Below are 17,419 nucleotides of genomic sequence, written 5' to 3'. Positions count from 1 at the left end.
TCTTGTTTGTTTGAAGAAATGCGATAGTAAACTGTTAGAAACATAGAGGCTGTAACTACCTGAACAAAAGAATTTTTTTTGCAAACTCTCTGTAATAAAACACAGTTCCTGTAACAACACACTCCCCACCAGTCATCACTGTTTGGTTAAGTTGCTTACTGCCATAAGTTTCTGATGAATCAAAATGAAAAAAAAAATGACATGCGTATTGTTCTTTATGACGAAAACAATGGCTGTCACACAAGTGTTTCCTCATGAAAGAAAGACATCTGGATTTATTACCAGGAAAATATATTTAATTTTGGAGTTTTAGTCCTTTTGGCTCTCTGATTCTGATACAGTTATATTTTATCTGAAAAAATGAGGGAACTAATTACAGTTCATATATACATATGATTCCAGTCAGCAGCCTGTGATTGGACACTGTGGATTACAGTCTTAAAACATAATTTATGATAAAAAATACCATTTTTTGGTGAATATCTAAGAATACAAAGGGAGAAATTGTTGAACTATTTTTCCCTCAAAAAGATACGGATATGATCTAATCCTGATCTCTTGGGCTCCCTCTACACTTAGCAGACAGAAATCAACATCTCCAGAAAATATAATCCCTACCGTGTTTGATATTTTTTCTTGTCAGGAACCAATGCTTTCTAGAAGTGTCTACAGTTCAAGGAGATTATACAACTTGCATTTAGACAGTTATAATCAGATAAATTGAATATTACTCCAATTGATTTAAAAATTATTTTTGACATTTAATTTTATTGATTCTTTTGATCTTTCTGAAAAGTAAATTTAAACTGTAAAGTCTTAAAAAAATCTGGCATTTTATCTTCACACATAATCTTATCTCGGGTCTGTGATACAGAAGGGAATGATTCTGAGAAAAAATCACATTTATTCACCACTGGGTAGAGTTTGTTCATTCCTGATTGTTTTATCCAAGGAACCTGCTGATGTCAGTGGTTTTAATATGATGGATTTTCTGGTATTCTTAAATTATAAAGTTAGGAGACAGACCTGTAGAAGAGATGAGGGCCTTTATTCATCCTTGTGAATACATTTGCAGTGACTAGTCATAGGAATTGCCATCACTATTGTTCAGTTAAAACTAGTCATTCTGAAAGTAAGACATCCACATAAAGGACATGGTGACTTAAATCTATCAATTCTGCCAAACTCTGGTGGAAGTCTATGCTGCATCTGTATTAAAGAGATTAATTAATCATTATCAATACTATAGTGACTACTGTAAAGTGTTGTAATTATTTTTTCTTCTGAAGTCCAAAAAGTTTATTTATCGGAGAAATGTTGGAATTGTACCCAGCACCAGAAAATGAATACGTATATGCACCTTTATCTGTATATATGTTTAAGAGAGAGAAACTGAAAATGAGGAAAAAATCGCACCACAGGAATGAACAGAATCTACACAGAACAGTGGTAATCTTTCAGTCCTTGGAAACATGGTATGAAATTATATGTTTTAAGGCTTTAAGAGCATGCTGAGGTTGCATATGTAGATGGTAGATCTTTACTTGATATGTGTTTGTCTTAATGCTTTGTTAATGTCGTGAGTTTTAGCTTAAAGCTTCCCAAATTCTTAACTTCCCAAAGTGATAATAATAATAACATGTATCAAGAGATTTAAACTGGATGTCATATGGTTCATCAGCTGGCAGGTTGTCATTCTGCATGTGGGCCAGACAGTGGAGAGCACTCCCCTTCAGTGAGTTTGAAAGACACTTGCTCAGAGCAGAGGGATGCAGAAGCACAGGAATTAAAAGTTTCTGTTTGGTCTCATTGTCCCAGTGCCTCTTCATTTCCTTCAGACTATATTTACTCCAGTCCCAAGCTACTTATCTTCTCTCCTTCTCATAATTCCAGGCACATCCTCCCTAGCACTTAAGTCCTGTCTTTTCCCCTCTGATAAGTCTCTTTATCTCTTAGTGCCACACTCCTCACTCACCTTCAGATTCATGGTCTGTTTTGTCCATCCCACTCCCATTTCCATACCACTGAGGCTGTTCCAGTGCTTTCCTTCTCCTCCAAATGTCTTTTACATCCACTCCCTTGCGGTCAGCCTGCTTCTCCCCTCAACAGTTCAAGCTGCTCTGAATTTCCAAAGATATTTTTTGTTTCTGTTGGTCTATCTGTACTGTGTCTGGGACAGAGGAGGACAGTCTTGGAGATGGGCAACAGGCATCATCCCATTGACCAACCAGTGACAAAAATTTTCATGATGAGCAAAAGTATGTTAGATCATCAGAATATTGACTGGAAGAGAAAAGAAAGTGTTGATACTTCTAGGAACTGCAGTCTGACAGTCAACAGTCGGTTTAAAGACTCAGTAAGGAGAGTGAAATCTAAAGGAAATGGAAATATTCCCCTATTAAAACATGGAGTCTGGGCAGTAAGATGGTGATGTCTGGATAATACAGCAATTATTACAAGGATTTCAAAAACACTGTGAAATTCCATCATTATTTAAATATACTCAAGGGCACTGGAAAGTGTAATTTCTTCAGGTAGGACAGAAACAAAGTTAAAAGTAGTTGATTGGCATTCTATCTCAATGAAGTAGTATAGTGAAAAAGGACTCAGACATTTAATTTGGATCAAAATTTCTTCAAAGGTTCTCTAAATCAGGTTCTCTAGAGGTGGTATTAAGAACCTGCTGTAGATTCCAGGATCACAATTGGATATGGATATAGAAATGTCTTGAAATTGTTACAGTGATTAATACCACTGGGAATTGTGTCATTGTGGGAAAACTTCCCAGTTGTAAAACAAATAACAAATGAGTAATTTCTCAACAATTGAACTAACTCAAAAACTTGAGTAACTAATCTTGGTAGAACAGTTATTCCTGAATGTATTAGTAGATAGTTTTACATCTTACTGGTTTCATGACTGTATAGGGAATAAATCTATTTTTGAATCTGCTTTGGTAAACCAAGGATGTTATAGAAGACTTGGCCATAGAAAATATCTTGAATTAAGTGACATCATGATTACTCCAATTAAATTACACTGAGGAATAAATAGAAAATAGATCAAGGTTCCTATCTGAGAGGACAAATATGAGAAATTAAGAGACCTAACTACTGAAGTCAACAGATGTGCAGAAATTAGGAACTTAAATGTGAAACTGACTGAAATGTCTTTCAATCTGATATGCTTAAACTATCAGGAATTTTTAAGGATGGGAGGAATTTTAAATAAGATTAAAAACCAATAGGGAATGATCCATTTATAATTGCATGAATAATCACATAAGAAGTATTTAGGAATAATAAGACTCTATAAGGAGTGGAAAAATCACGAAAGTTACATCTTGGAGAACAGGAAATTTAAGAATAAAGTCCAAAACTCTTGCCAGAAGTCTAACTCAGCTTGTCATTGCAAAGGAAGTTAAAACAAATAATACAAAGCTTCTCAGCCATATGAACAGAAAAAAGAAGTAAACTTTCTATGAAGTGGGGAAAGAAATGAGATTCAAATCGAAATATAGACCTTTTTTTCTCAGTTTTAGACCAAGGTGATTGATATAAAGGTATGGAAATGCAGATGATCAGACTACATAGATTTTCTTGCTTGTAGCGGGGTGGATACACACAGTACAGATAAAGTAGGTATCATACCCTTGCATAAGGCACTGGTATGATTTCACCCAGAAAGCACTAATCTCTCATGTCTGACAGGGAACAAGAGCAGAAGACGATGACTGGGAAGACAGAAAACGTGTTTTAAATAAGACAGTAAAGACTTTGAATTTATTTTCAAAAATAAAGGAACACTGAGAGATCAAAGGGACACTGAGAATCCCAAGTATTCTTCTATCTTTACTTAACACTAGTGATTTTCTCTCTTTCTTGCTCTCTTCAACCCAAGATTCTTGTATACATGTCTGTACAAAGGGACTTTTTATGAAGGAGAGAGGGCTGTTGCGTGTTTGTGCCCAGGATATGGCATCATCTAGCGGTTGATGCACAAACCTGGAACACAGGCTTGTCCTCAGGGCTGCGGGATGCCTAACACTCAGCTTGACTGCACCCTGGGTGAGTAATCTGTCAACTAGTCTATGTGAATGTACTATCAACTGGATTGTGATAAGTCTGTAGATCTGGCATAGGTATACCCAACTGGGACATGCTCTTCCGGCCATGCATTACTAACTGGTCTATAATTAGGAAATAAAAGTTAGAAATAAATGGAAGGAGATTATCAAGTGAGTCTCCCAGGATCTCTGCTAGGTTATGTACTGCTCAACACCTTCATAAATGATCTGGAAATGATGTTCAATAATGAAGTGATAAAGTTTCCTTATGAAACAAAATTATTCAGGCTACTCAAAGCTAAACCTAACTGTGAAGAGTTACAGAAGGATCCTGATGCCGAGTGACTGAACAATAAAAATAAAATGAAATTAATTGTCAATAAAGACAAAGTAAGGCACACAGACCCTCTCCCATGACAGCTGGTTTTATATATAAAGAATACTGGAATATAAGGTAGCCATTTTTATGTAGGAAAGAAATCTTAATAACAGTGTATATATATGGTTCCCTGAAAACTTCTGCTCAGTAACATGTGACACTGAAAAAATGTTAGTATTATTAAGAAAAGACTAAGAAGATAGAAACTGGGTGAATGTCCATATCACAGTGATGGGGGTTATAGTAATCTATTCTGAGTCCAATATGTTGTTACAGTGATCCCATCTGTAAGATGATAAAGTGGGTTGAACTTACTTTGTCATCTACATAAGGGAAAACTAGAACCAATCAGCTTTGAAAATCAATGTTTGAAAATGGAGTCTATCCTGCTGTCTTTCTAAGATTGGGGTCTATCTACTGTCTATAGATCAGGGTCTATCTTTTTGATTGGGATCTATCAAATCAGAAAAGTTATGGAAGAGATTTCTAGGGAATTACTGTCTACTGTTACTTTTAAAAGAAGAACTAGGGGTGACCAGGACCTCTGACACAAACAAAAGAAGTTCTTTTCCTCACAGTGCATAATTACTTTGTGGAATTCATTGCCACAGGATGTTGTGGAAGCTAAAATTATCACTGGATTCACAAAGGACTCAACAGATTCATAGCAGAGTGACTATTAATCACAGTGGTCTGTATGCTCCTTCCAACTCAACCTTAAAATGCTGTTTGCCGGAAATGGATAAATATTTGAGAAGCAGGATCAGTCTATACTTGCCCCTTATATAATTTCTCTACACATCTCCTTTTTGTGCATCTTTTGTTTATCTTGTCAAAAAGAAGATATTTTCTATATCTTTTTCTTTGGACCAGTATGAATATTTCCAGGTTTTTATAGTTTAGTAGGTTAAAAGGTATGAAGAAAGAAGAGGTAGAAAGCCAAGGGCTAGATGATTCTAGAGGAAGTGAGCAGGACTGGTCACAATGAATGATTAAGAAGGATAACAGGAGAAAAGTGAACAGTAAGCAGAGGAATGATGTTGTAGGGTGCCTTTCAGAGTGGAATAATGGAAGACGATTTCTAAACTTGCTTCATAATGAAGAAGTAAATTATTTATGAAGAGTCTATAAGAAACATGTTTGCCTGTGAGGGTGGAGATTCACCACAAGGTTTCTTCTAGCCCTGTGTCCTAAGCAGAAACCTGAAACTTTTGAGGCCGGCCATCACTAATTGAAATATAGAGCTGTATGCACGAAGCTGAGTTCAGTTGCTCTAAGTCCACCTTTGAAGTTGCATTAACATTTAATGGTCAAAAGAAAGCTAATAAAACTTGAGGGAAGCTGAGAGGCTAAGTCATAACTATTTTTATGATGCATTATTACCACAAAGCAGAGGAAGGGTACTTATGGTGCATAAAGGTTTCTCTCATTCTTTGCATGTGTTCAGGGGCTATCAAAACCAGTTCATGCTATGGGGAAAAATTTTGTCCTTGGCCATGTCCTTCACCATGTCTTAGTACCAACTAGTACCACTGAGAGCAAATTTGTCCTATCTTGTGTTTCATCACATTTATTATAATTTTTATGGACAATATGTGTAGTAAGCTCCTAACTCATAAGCCTAAAGACTAAAGCTTTTAAGACTCAAGTATGTTTGAAGTTAGCATGACGCCCTTTTCTTGATTCATAGCTTGTAAGAATATCAAGTTAAGTTATCCTAAGTGATCAGAAAAATAAAAAATCAGGAAACAACCTGGTAGCCCTTTTCCAGTCTCTGCTGTGATAGTTAGGGAGTTCATAGCGAAATGTCAGTGCTGCAGGAGAGGCAGATTGCTGTGGGCTGGCACACATTCAGCTGAGTTTACAATGTGTCAGGATGTTCAACCGTGTGAGAAAAGAGCAGGAGTGATTCAATATGATCGTATGATATTTTGTCCTAGTATGTTTTTTGTATACACATATACACACACCCTGGAGGAGGCAAAGGAACTGTGAAGTAGATGCAACATCTGAGACTTTGCATTTCAGCCAGAGGACCACATGCTCTGTGAGTCACTGCACAGCACTGATGGGCTGGATATTGTGCCCGGAATAGGCAAGTGATGTCAAAACTGTTACTCTTTCCATTTTAAAAGAAAGGAATAGGCTAACATCACTGCCTTGTGTATGTATGCCTCAAATCTTGCCTTAGATTCCTTTTAAAAAGTTATGGATTAGGGTTTGGGTTTTCTTAATTTTAAACTGCTGACAGTTAAACACACTGAATTATTTTGGTCATGGTATAATTTTTTTAAGGAAGTCTTTGGTGACAAATTCTGTTTAAAAAAACCCCAAAATTTGATTCCTATCTATTCATTTGGAATATCTGACATTTTCATAAAGCTATGAGTCTCTATGTGTAGAGTAACAGTAATTACAAGGAAATAATGCATTGGTATGAAACATAAGTATAAGCTTAAATTATTTACCTAAAATTACTTCAGAAGCCCTCAGACTATTGAATACAAGAGTTTCACAATGGTTTCTCATTCAATTCTCATTTCTTATTAAATAATGCAGAGACTGTGTTGGGAAACTCCCATTTTTACATTCCTGTGGTAACTTTAGCAGTGACTTAAAGGGAACTGTAAGAACAAGAAAAAAAAAAAATGCACTTTTTTCTTTAGCTGCCAAAAAACCAGATCTCATAATAGTTAATAATGCTGTTTCCTAGTTTAATCTCTTCACCCATCTGCTTTCTTCCTTTCTTCCCCTTATCTTGTTTCTCTGCCTCTTAGTTTCCTTCCTCTGTTTCCCTCAAAACATCCTATTTCCTGCTCTCCTTTTGCATGTACGCATGTTTCCTTTTACATGGTTCCCAATGCTGAGACCCTCCCCCATCCTCTATGTCGCGGTTTGAGCTCAGAGGGCAACAGAGCACCATGCAGCCACTCACTCCCCCTTCCCCCCCCCAGCGCTGAGATGGCGAAAATAAGCAAAGTCACGAAGACACTGCTCACTCCCCCCTTTCCCCTCAGAGTTGAGAAGGAGAGAAGTAAAAGCCCCAGGAAATTGAGATAAGGACAGGGAGGGACGATCTCCTCCTTTAAGGCACAGGCAAAAAACAGACATCATGGGAAGTAAAAAAGAACATACAATTTAATACAGACACTAATAACACCACCACGTAACAGAGTAGGACAATGAGAAGCATTACCACTTCTTGAAAACACTCCCCCATCCTTCCCTTCTTCCCAGGCTCAGCTTTGCTCCTAATTTCTCTACCTCCTCCCTCCCAGCAGTACAGGGAGCAGGGAATGGGGGGTGTTGTCAGTCCTGCTGCTCCTTCCATCTTGGGGAGTAAAAATCTTCTGGCACTATTCCCCTGCTCCAGAGCAGTGTCCCTCTCACTGGAGACAGTCTTCCACAAACTCTCTCTTACATGAGTCACTCCCACAGGTGTGTGGGTCACCCCCCATGTTTTGCAATCCTCCTGGTGCCGAACTACAACAGCGGGACCTTCTTCTTATGGGGTCCCGGTCTTCTTCGTGTGCAGTCACCTGCCCTGGTGTGGGAACCCCCACAGGCTGCAAATTGGCCTCTGCTCCACCACAGACCCCTTTGGGCGTCAGGGGGGACAGCCCTTCCACCTCATCATGGGATACAGGGGAGGGTCTGCCCTGGCACAGCTCCCCCTCTTCCTCTCTTCCACTGAGCTCGGGATTCACACAGACATTCTCCTCACAACCTCTCCTCACAACTCCCCTCAGATTGCCCTTCTTAAATATGGTGTTGCAGAGGTGCAGCTAACTGGCCTGGACTTGATGCAAAGGAGGGTCCAGCTTGGAGCAGGGGGAGATTTGAAAAGCTTCTCACAGTGGGCCACCACTGTAGCCCCCTCCCCTGCTACAAAAAACCCCTGCTCCTCACTCAAATCACAGCTTACTTCCTCCTCTAAGAAATTAAATGTACTGTGCTACTTGCCTCTATTGACATTATGGGATACAATATTTATATTGCTATTAGTTCAGCTTAAAGTGTCCTGCTTCTGTGTAGCTGGTGCAAGCAATGAAAACCAGGAGTTCCATGATGGAGAGGCACAGCATTATTAAAAACTCATTTATAGCCATATCACTGATCCATGCAAGATAACACACTGTGAGGGTGGTGAGACACTGGCACAGGTTGCCCAGAGAAGCTGTGGCTGCCCCCTCCCTGGCAGTGTTCCAGGCCAGGTTGGACGGGGCTCTGAGCAACCTGGGCTAGTGGAAAGTGTCCCTGCCCATAGCAGGGGGGTTGATCTAGATGATCTTTAAGGTCCCTTCCAACTCAAACCATTCTGTGATTCTGTGATTCTAAAATATTTTTTTTGTGGTTGCTTCTTCATTGTTGCCATAGGCAAAACCATCCAATTATTTCTCCTGAAAAAATGTATTTTCTAGTTTTATCAAATGTTTATTGCTCAGGAAATGATTATTCCTCCAGCTCACTGCTGTCTGTCTAAATAGGTTAACATCTTGTATCTCTCCCTCTTGTGAATTTGTCCTTCTTTTCTGACAACTCTGAAAACAAGAGGTCTTTTTCTCCTCTTTTGTCCCTCTGAACTGAAAGTCAAGTTTAGATAAGATAATTTGTATATTTTTTAAACATTTCCATGAAGTCTTCATTGTGACTAACAACTCAGTCTTGAGGAAAATGGAAGTTGTTAAAGGCTAAAAATCTATTTTTCCATTTAAAACATCAAGGTATTTTGAAATTCTTTTAAATTATTGCATAAAGCCACAGCATGACAGATTTTTCAAAAGAATGTCAAAATAATTTTATTTTTCATTGAAGTTAATTATGGCTAATATTCTACGTGTAACTTTGTATTTTTCATTGTTTTCATTTTTTAACCACAGCCACTTCTTTACACACTGTTCATCTGTTTCACCTTATTTTCGGAACACATTGAATACAGATGCACAAATCATCCCTCTCTCAGGTAAGTTTCTTAATGCCAAAAGACTGATAGGAAAAATGAAACAAGAGACTAATACAGAAACAAAATAATAGAGATCTCTCTAGCAGCCTGCAAACTAACCCTGCATCACTTCATCCTTTTACTCTGGTCCCCAAATACATCTGGTCACAACTGCCTCCAGCAGCTCAAGTTTCCATGAACTTTTCACAGGCAATGTGAGTGGCTTCACAGGGCCAGCCCTGCACTTACTCTCCGATGTTCTTGCAATGCATGAACTTGTTTCTGCCACTATTACCTTCAGTTTTTCTCTGAAAGTATTAGAGGTCACCTAAAATGAGGACTAGCAGTATCAGAGGATTTTTCAGCTAATTTCAGATTTTGAACCGTACTATTTACAGGTGGATTCATACAGTTTAATTACAGTCTAACAGGGAAAAATATGCCACTGCAAAATTCAATTCAAATACCTGATGGATTGAGACACTTATTTCTTGCTACTGACTAGGAAAGGAGCACAAACCTACTCAAGTTAGGTAGAAGACGTTCAGATCTTGGATCAAAAATTATCATTTGGGAACCCATGCCATGCATCTTATACTTAGTTCTCTGGAGCCCTGTGGAGAAGACATCTCTTCTTTGATTCTTTTCACTATGATTTATTTCTAATGGTTTCATCGTCCTTTCTGGTGGACAGCACTCACAGATCAAATGTGATTCCTCTTCATTATTCTCTCCTTTCTCTAGTAGATGACTGAGCATTGTATGTCAGCATTAATTACAGGCTCCTTTAGACTTCCACCACTGATTAAATGTGAAGTTTGGGCTAAAATCTACTAGGTTGACACACAGACTGGATCCTATCTAAAATTACTGCTCTGCTAATTGACAGAAGATTTTTTTTCATTATTACATTTGATGCTCTGTGAGGTTGATATTATTCTTGTTTCACAAACACTGAATTATTTGGCTTAAATGAAATTAATACCTACTATAGTTATGTGGTCAGGCAGAACTATGAGTGAGATCCCTCTCTCCCTGATTTTTAGTTTTGCAATAACATTAAAAGTTTGTGTGTGTGTTGGGGGTGGGGGAAGGATTTCCCAGGACTGTGAGGGTACTTTAGTGGCTCTTAGGGTATTATTTCCACATATGATTTACAGCTGGAAGAGCTAGACATATCTGTATTTAAAATTATCCATTCTTAGGTTTTTAGAATTCTTAGAATCAGAAAAACACCAAAGTCATGGCTGTGCAATTAGAACCAAGAGAAGACTATCAATCACAGTCTTCTCTGAGCTTCTGCATAAGACAAACCAAAGATCCCCATTCAATCATTTCTGCATCAAGCCTATGCCTTCTGTTTGAGGAGCAGCATAGCTTCCACAAAAGTATTAAAATATTGCTCAGACGTTGGGATACAATAAAATTGTAAGTATTGTCAATGCCGAATCCAGTATTCATCAATTATTCCATAATGTTTGCAGGAGTGATGGGGTTGGCAAATCTGATGTGGTATCTCTGGAGCTCCAGAACGTTAACCTTGTAATAAACCATCTGCTCTCTGTATGACAAACTGCAATGCAACACATTGTTTGTATTTACGAACGATAAATAATAATAATAATAATAGTAGATCTGTTTCTATAGTGCTTCCAGTGGATAGCAGCTGATTGTGCTTACTGAATCCAGGGAAGGAATGCCAAAAGGAAAACAAATGAATCTCACCAGCTGTGGAGCTATTTTTGAAAAGCTGAGGAATTCAGTTGGTGGCTTTCTCTTGCCTTTAAAGGTGGTATAGCAATATCTCAGTTATCCGTACAGCCTTCATACGAAAATGGATTTTCATTGGCTTTTTTAATGTTTGAGGGAACTTCAGGGCCCCGGTGGCTCACTGAGTGCTTGTGCATGTGAATGATGCACATAAACACTGCTCCGTGTCTCCTCCCTGAAACCCAAGGACACTCTGTCTGTCACTTCTTGCACTGAAAGAAGTATAGCATCAGAGCTCCTGCTCAAATGTCACAGCTCCAAGGCCCACTGATGCCTGCGCGTGTACCCTGCGATGAATGCAGTATCACTGCTCCAAGGCTGTTTTGTGCCTCAGCTCTTATATGGATGTGAACACAGCATCACAAGTCCAAGGTCTCTTTCTGCCAAAACTCTTACATTGCAGTTCAAAAGCAGTTACAAGGTCCTTGCTTCTGCCAGGGCAATTTAAATGAGGATGATTGAAACTTAGGATGGATGCGATTTTGAGTGTCGTGCTGAAACATGCTGTAAAAAACATTTTTCAGAAAAAAGAGAAATGCCATAAAAACTGTTTTGCTGTATAAGTGAGACTTGGCAGGTCTTCTTCAGCTCCCCCAGCAGCCTTTTTTTTCCCCTTTTTTCCTCTGGCAGTGAGCCTTAAAAAGACCTCAAAGATGTTTATACGCTGACCAAAGAAACTCTTTCTATAAACAAGCAAAGTAGGGTTTATATTAAATGTATGTTGTTTATCATTGCCATTGTTGCAGTATATTAAGATAGCAGGCAAGACAGAACATTGACAGCTCCTAAAGCCACTAAATAAACCTAAGCCTGCACGTAGTTTGCTGCCTGGGGCTCCTTAAAGCTACTGCCTTGGTTTTCCTCCTGCCTATGCTTGTTGATATCTATCAAAATGAGTTAGAGAGCAACTCATCATGCCTATATAATTCCATGCACACTTCCTCTCACCTCCAAACGGGAAGGTCAGTTTCTGGACAAACTTTGTTTCTACAGCTTTGAAAGAGTCTGTTGTGTTTCATTTTGTTTTGAGTGGTGTAATTATCAATAATTATTGGGAAATGAGCAGGAGTCAGAGGCAGTTCCAAAGCCACCCAGAATAAACTGTGCATTGTTGCAGGGTTGTAGCATGGCTGTTTTACAGAATTAACATTCTGATATAGTTGGAAGTGACAGTTTCCTTTTCAGGGAGGGAAGAGGGCAAAGAGCTACACTGCTGCTTTAAGGTTAATCTTTACATTCAGTATGAAGTTTAAACTGGAGAACACAGGGACATGGAGCAGATCCCTGTGTAGCCCATTTTGCCTTTCAAGTGAATCTTCTTGGATAGGTACTGTGTGCAGAGAAAGACTTCAAATGTCAGAACAGGTGAAAAAACTTCATATAAAGCATGTATAAGGCAATCAGTGAGATTTCCATTAGAGAACAGAGAATTACAAGGAAAATTACAAGTAATTCTATTATTCAGTTTTAAAGAATAGTCTTTGAAAAATTAGACTCTTAGAATAACTGAGTTAGACCCATTTTTAAATAGTCCTAATGTCTTTTTTTTTTTTTTTCCCCAAGTAAATTAATAAATAAATGTCATGTTGCATGAGTTCAATCAACTGTGAGATCATGAGGATTGTAAAGCAGAAAACTTGATGGGTCACTGATTGCTAATGGACTACAGATTCTTGTAGGTCATGGGTTCATCGCCAGGCTGTGTTTAAAGGTTTCTCCTTTTCTTTTTCCTTTTTTTTTTTTTTTTTTTTTTTTTAACCCCTAAAACATTGCCTAATTACAAAAGTGGCTTCATGATCTGAATGCAGACACTAGTGTCCACATTCAGACTGTGATGGATAATGGTTGTGGGGGTCTCAAAACATAGTCACACTTCTCAGAAGCTTTGGCAAAACTGAATTCTTCTGCCACAAGCACCCATTCCAGGTCAGCAGTATCCCCCTCATGACGGTGGCTGAACAGCTCTGTAGATGCTGTATGCACAAGGTGATTCCTGGAAGGGGATGTCTGTGAAAGGTGCACTGGTCTCTTCCTTCAATACTATTTTTCCACTGTTTCCCCGTGTCTGACTCTGGGTACTGTGACTGAATAATTTAATGCCATGATGGCATATGCAAATGAAGCAGGACAGATCCAGTATCAGAGTGTGACCATGGAGAAGTTGGCTACATTACTGTTACTGGAGTGACAGAATGAACTTCTGATTTTCAAATGCAAGACATGTACCTCCCATTTATCCATGCAAAAGCAAAGACATGACAGAGGACAGAAAGACACAAATGTGCAAAATAAAGTGATATATACCCAGATGTGCATAAGGCTCCATGAATGCCACAGGCTACAGGAAGCAGCTACAGAGCAGCACAGCATTGACTTGTGGAACAGATACCCAGGCTGTGATGAAGAGAGAGCAAAAGGGCAGAGATGAGAAACGAATGAAAAGAAGATGTGCTGCATTAATCTATAGTAATATCAACTGCATAGACTGCTCACAAGTGCCTAAAGCAAGCTCTTACATACAGCTGTGTTCCTGGGGCTTGGTGCACAAGTAAAGATACAGAAAGTTTTAAGATCCCGCTGAGTCTGGAGCTGATTTTGCTGTTCTCACACTATTAGGTATGCATAAAACCAGCTGCTTGGCCTACACTAATCCCAAATGCAGTGAAGTCTGTTTCCTGATATGAATGTGTATATCTGAATTAAAGTCTTTTTCCATTAAGAAATTAATGCATTTAAATTCAAAGCCTATTTGGTCATACTCACGACTGCCGCAATATTCTGTGGATAAGCAGAAGATCCATAACTGAAAAAGAGTTCATTAGAAGTGTGGAGAGGAAACCAAGGGTGTGAATTCGGTGATTATGAAGGTGAATGATTAATAGTGTGTATTAGTGGCAGACATAACACAGACAGACGTTGCCCCAGCCATTCAGGTCTGCTAATATTTAAAAATGATATCTTCCACCCTTTCTACTCCAGTCTTGAGCCATTCTAGCTCTGGAAGCAGTCACCAGTGCTAAATTGTTAGTGGTTTTGTAATGAGAACAAGAAGAGGGAAGAATACTTTAATGTATGCTTGTCCTTGGGATTACAGAGGCAAAAGCCTGTAACAGTAGGACTCCGCTTCCATTTGCAGCGTTTATTTTTCTCCTTTGAATGAATGCTAGATAGAAGTACATGGCAGTACATCCTACTGACCTTGTAAATAGCCAGAAAGAAAAAGAACGTGAATAAATACCAGTTTTGCTTGTCATGTGTGCCAGTTTCCTTTTACAAACACAATTTTTGACGGAAAGATTAAAACACATTTATGATTTGAAGTACAGAAAGATTTCCTTGAGATTTTTTCTGCTTCACTGTAAAATACATTTTTAATTTCTCAGTTGTTCTGCCCTTCTTCCTCCATTTAAAATACAATAACAATTACTGAAAGCAGCCAAATATTGCACTAAAGGTTGAAATTTGCTTCCATAATGTCTTCCGTCCTGCTAAGCAACTGGTTGTGATGCACTTATTTCATGGTTTACTGGGAACATTCTGTAGAATGATATTTGGTTTTGGCCAAAGATAAAATTTCACTTAGGCAATGTTGATTTATTTGGCAACTTTTTCCTAAAATGAGCTCATAAAGCAGGAGTTACCTGGCATGAACATATGTAAGTTAATTGCATCAGTATACTGACAGCATTGGTCATACAGTTTCTCCTAAACAACTGTTCAGCTCAGAAGAAATACAGCTATTTCCTTCAGCTGAAAATATGTCGTGATGTTGTTTTGGAAAGAAACTCTTGACATTCAGCTTACTGTTTGTAACATTAGTATCAATGTTATCGCCAGAAGCCCCTCTACAAGCCTGAGCTGTGAGACCTGCAGCGACTTGTGAATAGGATAAAATGCAAGATAGAGCAAATTGGTAATAGTGCAGCCATATCTACTTTTTAAGCACTATTTGAAATACAGATATTTCTTCAGATATACAAGTAAGGGGGATGGAGGAACACAGGACTTTGTGTGAGGAGAACTTTTTGTGCTCTGTTCCAGAAGTGGTTACTCATTTCCTGTTTGACATTGAGAGGTCACATATGCTTTGTTTCCTAATTTACAAAAAAAAAAAAAAAAAAAAAAAAAAAAGCCAAAAGAACCCAATATTTTCAAAATGTTACTTATAATTTATTAATTGTGTTCTCCAGTCTATTAAAATGTCTGGACATTTCATACACTTGTAGTTGCAACTAGATAATCGCAAATATATTTTTTAAAAACAGTACTTGTCTCCCAGAAAGATTTTAACATGAGAGAAATTAGATGATCATGAACCAAATCAAGAGATTTCTGACGCAGGGATATTAAAGTGTGAATAATCTATTTTCTCTCTGAGTTTCTCTGAGCTACAATAAGAAATATGTCTCTATGTTTCCCGTCTCAGCGGCCAGGTCTACTTTAATCTACAGTTCTAAAAACCATATATACCTAGAACCAGTGATAGAATTTGGCTGTGATATTTACTAAACCATTTCCTAAGTCTCCATGAACAATAAGAAATACAAACGAATGAAAGTTTTATTTGTTACAATATTTTCCTGAAGCTATTATCTTCCAGAGCAGTATTAAGCGAACAAATTTTTAGATGTCTGGCTAGACAGATAGGCAGGTATTAGATTTTAAGTATAAAAGCTTACCATTCATGGGCCAGAACAAATGAATAAGAAAGTAGTGCTTACCCCTTTTGGCAGTAAGATCAGAGGAATGGTGGTCTTCTGTCAAAACCTCCTCCCTCAGGGCATACTCCTAGGATTGTGATGTGGCAATAATTTTCTAATTGCTACTAACTGCTCCTTAAGGGCTTGATTGTAATGTAAGCCTTTGTTTTTTCTTTAACGTGAATCAGCTGAATCAGAATTTTTATTCCTGGTGGGGAATTTAAGACCAGGATTTCAGGTTTAAAGACTTTTTTCCTGGAAACCTGTGGTCTGGAATGCTCATGTTTTTAAAATCAAAGGAGGCTGCTAAAAGTGTTTTCAACATCTTAACATTCCTGTTACAAACTCCATTTACAATAAATTCTTAGAAATTCATTATGATTACAATAAACTTCTAGCTTGAAGCAAACTGTTCCATAATTATCTGTATCAGGGTTTTCTGCGCTGTCCTCCAAAGCATCTGTTACTGGATACTGCCCAGGGAGATGGGATTAAGGACTATAGATCTGACCCCATACCTGATTCACAGAATTGCTGACAAGTTAGGAGTGGCAGCTGGAGGTCTACTCCAACCTCCCTCCCTCTCTCTCACAGAGAATTAGTTACCATGCTGCACCAGGTTAGCCCTGGATTTGTCCAGCTGAGTCTTGGAAATCTCTATAAAGACAGTGAAACTACCTCACTGGGTAACCATTCCCTTGCTGCCATGCTCTCTAAGTGAAGTTTTTCCTATATGCACAGACTGACCCTCCAAAACTGCAGCGTTTAGTTCTTGTGCCTTGTTTTACCACCTACTACTGCCAAGATGAGTTTGGCTCCATCATCTTTGCAGCTCCAGATTGTAGCCTTGGGTTAGATTGCCTTAGCTTCCACTTTTGCTAGACTTAAGGAGCCAAACTTCTTCAAGCTGGCTGTTTGTGGCTTGGATGGGCATACACTTTGCTGGGTAAAAAACTGGCTGGATGGCCGGGCCCAAAGAGTTGTGGTGAATGGAGTTAAATCCAGTTGGCGGCCGGTCACGAGTGGTGTCCCCCAGGGCTCGGTTTTGGGCCACTCCTGTTTAACATCTTTATTGATGATCTAGACGAGGGGATCGAGTGCACCCTCAGTCAGTTCGCAGATGACACCCAGTTGGGTGGGAGTGTTGATCTGCTCGAGGGCAGGGAGGCTCTGCAGAGAGACCTGGACAGGCTGGAGCCATGGGCTGAGGCCAACTGGAGGAGTTTCAATGAGGCCAAATGCCGGGGGCTGCCCTTGGGCCACAACAACCCCCAGCAGCGCTACAGGCTTGGGGAGGAGTGGCTGGAGAGCTGCCAGTCAGAGAGGGACCTGGGGGGGTGATTGACAGCTGGTTGAACAGGAGCCAGCAGTGTGCCCAGGGGGCCAAGAAGGCCAATGGCATCCTGGCTTGTGTCAGCAATAGCGTGGCCAGCAGGGACAGGGAAGGGATCTGACCCCTGTACTCGGCACTGGTGAGGCCGCCCCTCGATTCCTGTGTTCAGTTTTGGTTCCCTCACTCCAGAAAGGACATTGAATGACTCGAGCGTGTCCAGAGAAGGGCA

The sequence above is a fragment of the Athene noctua genome, chromosome 1, assembly GCF_965140245.1.
Source record: "Athene noctua chromosome 1, bAthNoc1.hap1.1, whole genome shotgun sequence".
Taxonomy (NCBI): Eukaryota; Metazoa; Chordata; class Aves; order Strigiformes; family Strigidae; genus Athene; species Athene noctua.
The sequence above is the reverse complement of the archived record's forward strand: the minus strand, read 5'-3'. Positions refer to the sequence as shown.